The sequence below is a fragment of the Plecotus auritus genome (assembly GCF_963455305.1).
Source record: "Plecotus auritus genome assembly, chromosome: X".
In the NCBI taxonomy this organism is placed as follows: domain Eukaryota; kingdom Metazoa; phylum Chordata; class Mammalia; order Chiroptera; family Vespertilionidae; genus Plecotus; species Plecotus auritus.
In genome coordinates, this window is record NC_137784.1 from 80,371,574 (window position 1) to 80,378,885 (window position 7,312).

The following is a 7,312-nucleotide window of genomic DNA, read 5'->3' on the forward strand; positions in this document are numbered from 1 at the left end:
GGCTCTAGTGGCTTCAGGGTTACGGGCAGTGTCCAAGGCCAGTCTGGGTGGTGGTGCTGATGAGTTCCTAGAAAAGGCCGCTTTCCCCTTCAAGATGGCGTGGGCTCTGTGCCCGACCTCCACAGCCCAGGAAGTGCCTGCAGCGGTGGTACGTGCTCCCTGTCCAGGAGAGCCTGGTCTATCATCCCCTGCTACTCCTGCCGGATTTAACTATCCCTCACTTACTCACACACACACACCAAACATATCCACAAACTCTCCTTTTACCCTCTCACTCACACCCTCTCCCTCACCTGGTCCTGCCAGCAGCCATCTTCTGAAAACCCCTTATTTCTTCAAATAGGTTTTCAATATATTGCTCTCACTCTTCTTCTGGCACTCCCATAATGCGGATGTTGGTATGCTTGAAGTTGTCCCCGAGGCTCCTTACACTATCATCATATTTTTGGATTCTTATTTTTCTTTGCTCTTCTGGTTGGGTGATTTTGTTTCCTCATATTTAAAATCATTTATTTGATTCTTGGAATCCTCTACTCTACTGCTGTATCCCTGTATATTACTATTTTTTTTTGGGGGGGGGGGTGTCAGGAAAACAAATTTGTTTTATTTATTTTCAGTAAGTTTAAATCATTGATGGGTACAGCATTACATGGATTCTGTGTCCAATAGCCTTAACAGGAAGGTTGCTTCAGAATTTAGTACAAACCATTCCACTGTTTCCATGAGCACAAGTTACCTTTCCCCAGATTACTCTGGTTTTGTTTGGTTTGTCACCAGGAGTCACTGTGTTGTTCTTTGCTTTGTACACATAAGCACATCTCTTGCCTAGACAGAATTCAGTTTCATCTCGAGCATAAACACCTTCAATTTTAAGAACTGTGTGCTCCCTCTGGTTCTGGAGACCCCACTTATAGCCAGAATAAATGGCCTTGGACCACAGCCTTCCAGACATATTTGTTCTTATAGAAGTCCTGTTCCCAGCAGGCCTCCACAGGGTCCAAGATGGCAGAAAAAATATATTACTCTTTATTACTCTTTATTTCTGTCAATTTATGCTTAATTTCTGACTGGTCCTTTTCCTTTTTTTTTTTTTTTTTTTTTTTTTTGCATTCTCATTAAGATCCTTGAAAGTCTCACTAAGTCTCTTGGAGGTTGATAGAAGATTCTTGAGTAACCTTATAACCATGGTTTTGAACTCTATATCTAGTAGTTTGCGGCCCATGTGGGTGCCAGACCTACCTGTTCCACGCCTCTGCCCCTTCTACAAGTTTCTGTGTGCTTTCTTCTTTACTTCTCTAGTTGTAGAACGCCCATTCAGCCAGCTTTCTGGCAGTTCCAGTTTTTACAGTCTGTAGTTCTCAGAAAGTACCAACGTTCCTGGTTCCTCCAGCCTGATGTGAATCTTTCTTCCATTTATTTCATTAGTGACATGTTTCTTTGTCTCTGCATTTTGACTGCTTCCCTGTGTGTTTTTCTATGTATTGGGTAGAGCTTCTGTGTCTCCTTGTGTTGGTAGAGTGGCCTTGTGTAGGTGTCCTATAGGGCCCAGTGGCTCAGCCTCCCCTGTCACCTGAGGTAGACACTCTAGGTGCACCCCTTTGTGGGCTTTGAGAACAGTCTTGGTGTAGTTGAGACTTGATTACTATTGGTGCCACTGGGAGGAATTGACCTCCAGGTCAATTGGCTATGAGGACCTGTTGCAACTACAGTGGGAGAGCTGCTATGCAAGAGACACCTCTATGGAGCAGGACTTGCTTCAATGGGGCTTTGGTGTTTACTGAGTCTGCCCCGTGAGTGTGTCACTTATGGATGTGTAGAATTGTAATCTTGTATGGTCTGACACTGACCATTGGGTACATTGCTCCTGGGTCTCCAGGAAGGTGCAAAGTCAGCTACTGTCTGGGGCCACCCAGCAGGACCTACAGAGAGATCTGCAGATTCCTCCTCTTTGTGTCGGGTTTGGAAGTGCCCAGATGAGACCCATCTGTGAAGCAAGGCAGGCTGTGATGGTGCCAGGTCTTGGGCCTTTTATTGATAGGTTTGGGGCAACTGGTCAAGCTGCAGTTTGTTTGAGAGATTTTAGCCTGAGCAAGGACGAGCCATCCATATGCAAAAGCTGCTGCACACAACTTGGATGGGGTGGTAAATTGGATGAGGTGGGGTCTTAGGGAACCACTAGGGTGGAGCAAACAGAAATGGCTTTCAGTCAGCCCTATGACAGGTGAGGTCCTAGCACAGGAACAATGATACCTGCCAGCACCTCTATCTGGGAGAAAGCTGTCCCCTGAGTTCCTGCCCTGATGACAGGATATCGAGTTCCTCCTCATATGTGTCTGTGTCCCCCAAAGCCTATCCCTAGTGCTGGAGCTCAGAGGAAGCAGGAATTTGTAAGTTCAGCTAGTGGTGTCAGCCTCTTAAGAGAAGCAGCTGGGTCTCCAGCAGCCTCTATGTCACTGAGCCCCAATCCACACTGGTTTTCACAGTCTGTAGTTCTTACTGCCCATAGTGACTTATTTTCTCAGCTCTGGGACCCTGGGCTGGGTGTCTGGTGTAGGGCTGAGACCACTTATTCCTCTGGGTGGCCTCCACAGGGATGATCTCCTACCGATTGTGAAAGCGGCCCATGTGGGTGCCAGACCTACCTGTTCCACGCCTCTGCCCCTTCTACAAGTTTCTGTGTGCTTTCTTCTTTACTTCTCTAGTTGTAGAACTCCCATTCAGCCAGCTTTCTGGCAGTTCCGGGTGATGGTTATTCAGTATTTTAGTTGTAATTTTGATGTGGTTGTGGGAGGCAGCGAGTACCAGCGTTCCTGGTTCCTCCAGCCTGATGTGAATCTTTTTATCTGTCATAACTAAAGCTTGTCAGTCTACTCTTATCTATAAAGGAGCCAAGTATCATCAGTGTTTTTCATTACAGTAAAACCTTGATTCTCAAATGTCTCCTATCTTCAATAATTTGGTTCTTGACCAAATTGTTCACAGGGGGTTGAGAGTGGTGGGAGGAATGTCTTAGGTGTCAAATAAATCTTCTGTTCTCTACTGGACAACCCTTTCATGCTGATACCTGTATGATTAGTCATGTGTCCTCTCAGGAGAGAATGTGTGAGTATGAGTCAGTTACCATTAAACCCAGAGTTGTTAACATCTCAGGAAATTGTGTTGTGAATATTTTTGTGGGTTTTTTCTTTTGCTGCTGATTATTACTATTAGATACATACAGTAAGTTGCCATGAGTCCTAAGAAGGTTAGTGATAGCAGCTAAGTGAAAAGGAAAGTTTGAGAACAACAATAGAGCTTAAAAAAGAAATTATTGCAAAGTATAATAGAGGTGTTTGCGTGTCTGATCTGGCTACAGAGTATGGAATGGAGAAATCAAAGGTTAGCACAATTTTAAAATATAAGGAGGCCATCAAGAGTGCTGATGTTGCTAAGAGTATGAAAGTGCTCAAGAAACAACAATCACATGCGACTGACAGCAGCTGAAGAGCTCTCTACAGAGGAGGAGGGAAGAGAGGAAATTCCTACTTAGCTAACCAAGGAAATGCCTGGGACATTGAGAGAAATGAAAGTTTATTGAGCAATATCAGCCTGCAAAGAATAGCAAACCTGTGATGTCAGGAAGGGCCTTTGCAAACAAAAGGTGAGCAGTAAGGTGAGCAATAAATGATGTTGTCTGACTGCCTTTAAAGAACACAAACATCTGCTTGTTTTAGGTCAAGACTCAGAATTTTCAATGAATACTGATTTCTTTAATCACAAAGGCATGCCAGAAAGAAGGCAAAGAAAGCACTTGTATTTTTTGCAACAAAAAGCACAAAACAAGAATGAAACAAGCAAAATCTTTATTATTTGATTTTTTTTCAGCCCACTCTGCTTCAGACTAAGGTTGTTCAAGAGTATTTTGTAAATAAAGGATAAAGTCACCCTATATTTGTTTCTTGAAAAGAATATATGAAGATTTGGATGCTTGATTCCTACTTTAAGTTGCCATAATGTTTTGTAGAAAGTACTAGTGCATCATCCACTTTTGTGGTCAGGTGAAGGAGTGGCCAAGGAAGTGGTTTGTGTGTGGGGGTGTCTTCTCTAGTAATACTGACCCCCTTCTGCTGAGATTTGTGTGACCCCTGATTTATTATAAAAAAAATCTGTCTTAGGAGTTTACCTGTATAAGAAAAAAGTAAAGCTTTGAAATTGAAGCAAGGGAATTATCAGCTCAATGTTAGCTTCAACTCATAAATTATGAAGGAGGGTTGAGAAGTCTGAATTTAATAACATGGAGAAGTATTTTAGAAGAGATCAATAAAATTTATAGGTATTTAATAGAAAGCATGTGGGCAAGTGTTCTCTAAATTGGAAGCTTTGTGGGGAATATCCTGGTAATCATAGTTATATGCTATCCCTGTCCCAGCTTCAGCCAAATAATTGATCCAACTATTTCTAGTTCTAAGGAATCTGGCCTAGCCTCAGAATGTCATAAGGAGTCAACTTTGCTGTGGCTCATTCCTGTTCTCTTAAGACTAGTTTAAATCAGGGTATTCATTGCTGTCCTTTGAGCATGTAGGTACACCAATCAATGTGTTAGCAGGACAGGGGTTTGTATAATTTATCTGTATGAACAGCTGGACATTTTTGACCTTCTATTCTTTATCACCTGGTCTCCTTTATGACAAGTACTCTGCCTGGTCCTGTGCTCACAGCTCTTTGTATGTTTCCTCTACCACAGGATGGGTTTCATTTTACTTGGTAAAATAGTTTTTTTTTTATGCAACTAGTAGCTAGCTGATGATATGGCTGTTTCCCTCACCAGACTCTGAACTAAGAATAAGAAGAATAAGATCATGTCTTATCCTCCTTTATATTACCAGCACCTAAAGTAAGTGATCTATCAATGTTCTATAAATGAATGAGCCTTAATTGTGGCCCAGGACCAAGAATGAAGGTGAAGATAATCACACTAGTAATAGTTGACCTTTATTGAGCACTTACTATGTACCAGGCATTGTACTGAATAGCAAAATGAATTATATTATTTAATACTGACAACCATCCAATGGGGTATTATTATTATCCAGATTTATACATCAGAACACTGAGGGCCAGAAAGGTTAAGTTATTTGCCTAAAGACACATAGCTAATAAGTGTTGGAGTAAGGATTCAAACCTAGAGATATCAGTTTCCAAACCTTCACCACTACATTGCCTGTTACAATGTCAAACTTGTGAGAACAAATAAGCTTGGCGTGCCTGATGGTGAGGTTAGAGTGACTTTAGTTTTCTGGGCCCAATCTATTTTCACATTAGAATAGATCTTAATGCAAATTATTACAGAAATCTGAGGACTTACTATTGACATCAAAGATTCTTCCAGAAGGGCAGAGATTACTCTTAATTTGAGGATAAGAATGCTAGTGCTGGACGAGACTTCTGTGGCATTGTGTTATTTGGTTCAAATGGTTGTTTTATAATTCTCCCTCATCAGATTCTGTATGTATGTGAAAATAGACTGGTCTACCTTCCTGATGTTGGGGATCTGGACCACTAAGAATGGGTCACAGGTATTCCTGGCATAGGGATAATTTATGAGGGTCTTGACATGGGAAAGAGCTTGGCATATTAAATGAGTGCAGTGGTGGCCAGTGTGGCTGGAGCACAGGGACCGAGTGGCAGAGACACTAGATAAGCCTAGAGAGGGGGGTTGTTAACTGATTAAGAATCTCCATTGAACTCAGGGCTAGTGTGGTGGAACACCATTATGAATGAAGAATTGATAATAATTGGAGATTGTCTCCTACTTTCAGTGAAGTAAATCCCTTGAATATATTGATGATGGCCCCTTTGTTGGATTCCCTGCTATGATGGATTGTGTTCCAAGAAAATTTCAGGATGTAGTCAAGCCCTCATTTATACTCAGAATATGTTCCCGAAGATCATAGCACTTATGAAAAATTCAGGATAAAGAGTTTGGGTCAAGATTATATAGATAGATATATAGATAGCTATAGATGTAGGTATAAATACAGATAATTAAATGAAATGAGATTAAACTCAACATACTTTCATAGAATTACTACGTGTGTTGAAACCTTTAGTAACTAATTACAACTTAATAAAATAACAACTTAATTCCCACTTTCCTTTTGGATTTACAATCTACATAAATTATTTGTCTAATGGTTAATCACCCGACTCCCTTGTTAGACTTTAATGAGATAGCCTGAGGTTTGCAGGAAAGGTTTCTTGAAGTACTCCAGGATTCATAAAACTCAGGGGGCACTGGGAAGCTGGGCCTCCTTCTTTTCTAGTGGGGTGGTGAGAAGATATCCACATTTTGTAGTTTTCTCCACAGAAGTAGTAAAATTGGAGGAGAGGTTGTGTTGGTAGATGACCTGGCCACAAGTGGAAGGGGACTAACGTTTACTGAATGCCTAATAAGAGTCAGGTATCTTACATTTATTAACTCATTTAATTGGCACAACAACCATTTGAGGTAGGTGCTATTAATGACCATTTTAGAGATGAGGATACTGAGACTCAGCTAGTTAAGATCACATAGATCACATAGCTAGTTAAGTTATGGAACAGAAATAAAATACCCAATAATTCTCTCTGCCTGTTAAGTTGTCCCTTTTCAGATTCCCCTTTGCCCAATTCTCACTTTTCCTAACATCTGGCTTCTTTTTGCCTCTTGGGTTTTCAACCAGCAAGTGGATATTCAATTTGGAAGTTAGGCTTAATAGGAAGGAAGACCCAGCTATGTATGATTTGGTGACCAAGTAGCCTTTTTAATTCTAGAATATGAACATCTCACCAGTTGAATAGCCTTAAGGTTAAAAATGAAAAATTAGTCTCTCATCTCTCCCACTGTCCCTGCTTATTGCCTGATACCCCGTAGTAATTTATCCTTTATTCCTCTCCAGCTGTAGGAAATTGACCCCCAGGAATAATTTCTTGGCCTGAATTCAGAATGAATTGTGTACAATGAACCAAAAATGAAGTGCTTTAATAAGGTTTCTTGATACTGGAAAGCTCCAGATAGGTTAGAGGGGAGAGGGAAGTCTATTTTGGGTATGGATACTTAGGGGCAGTGAGGAGTACCCTTGGCAGCCTAAGCCAGAATAAAAGCAATGGGAACTTGGTAGCCTGGAGAGGGAATCTATGAATAAGAATTCTTTAAAGGCAAGGATCATGTCTTGGTTTTTGTTTCCAGCACCTAATACAGTGACTTGAATATATTAGGTTCTCAGTAAATGTTTATGAAACATTCAAGTGTAAAATTTTAAAAACAAGAATACTTATAAAGAAACACCTTTTT

The 7,312-nt window shown here is 41.0% G+C and overlaps 1 pseudogene across 1 annotated transcript; it reads right to left on the bottom strand.

The window, feature by feature from the left end:
• Positions 1–622: 622 nt before the first annotated feature.
• LOC308239725 (large ribosomal subunit protein eL33-like) lies at positions 623–952 on the bottom strand (annotated as a pseudogene). The gene has a single exon. The product of its transcript is annotated as a large ribosomal subunit protein eL33-like (transcript).
• Between the last annotated feature and the right edge of the window lie 6,360 nt (positions 953–7,312).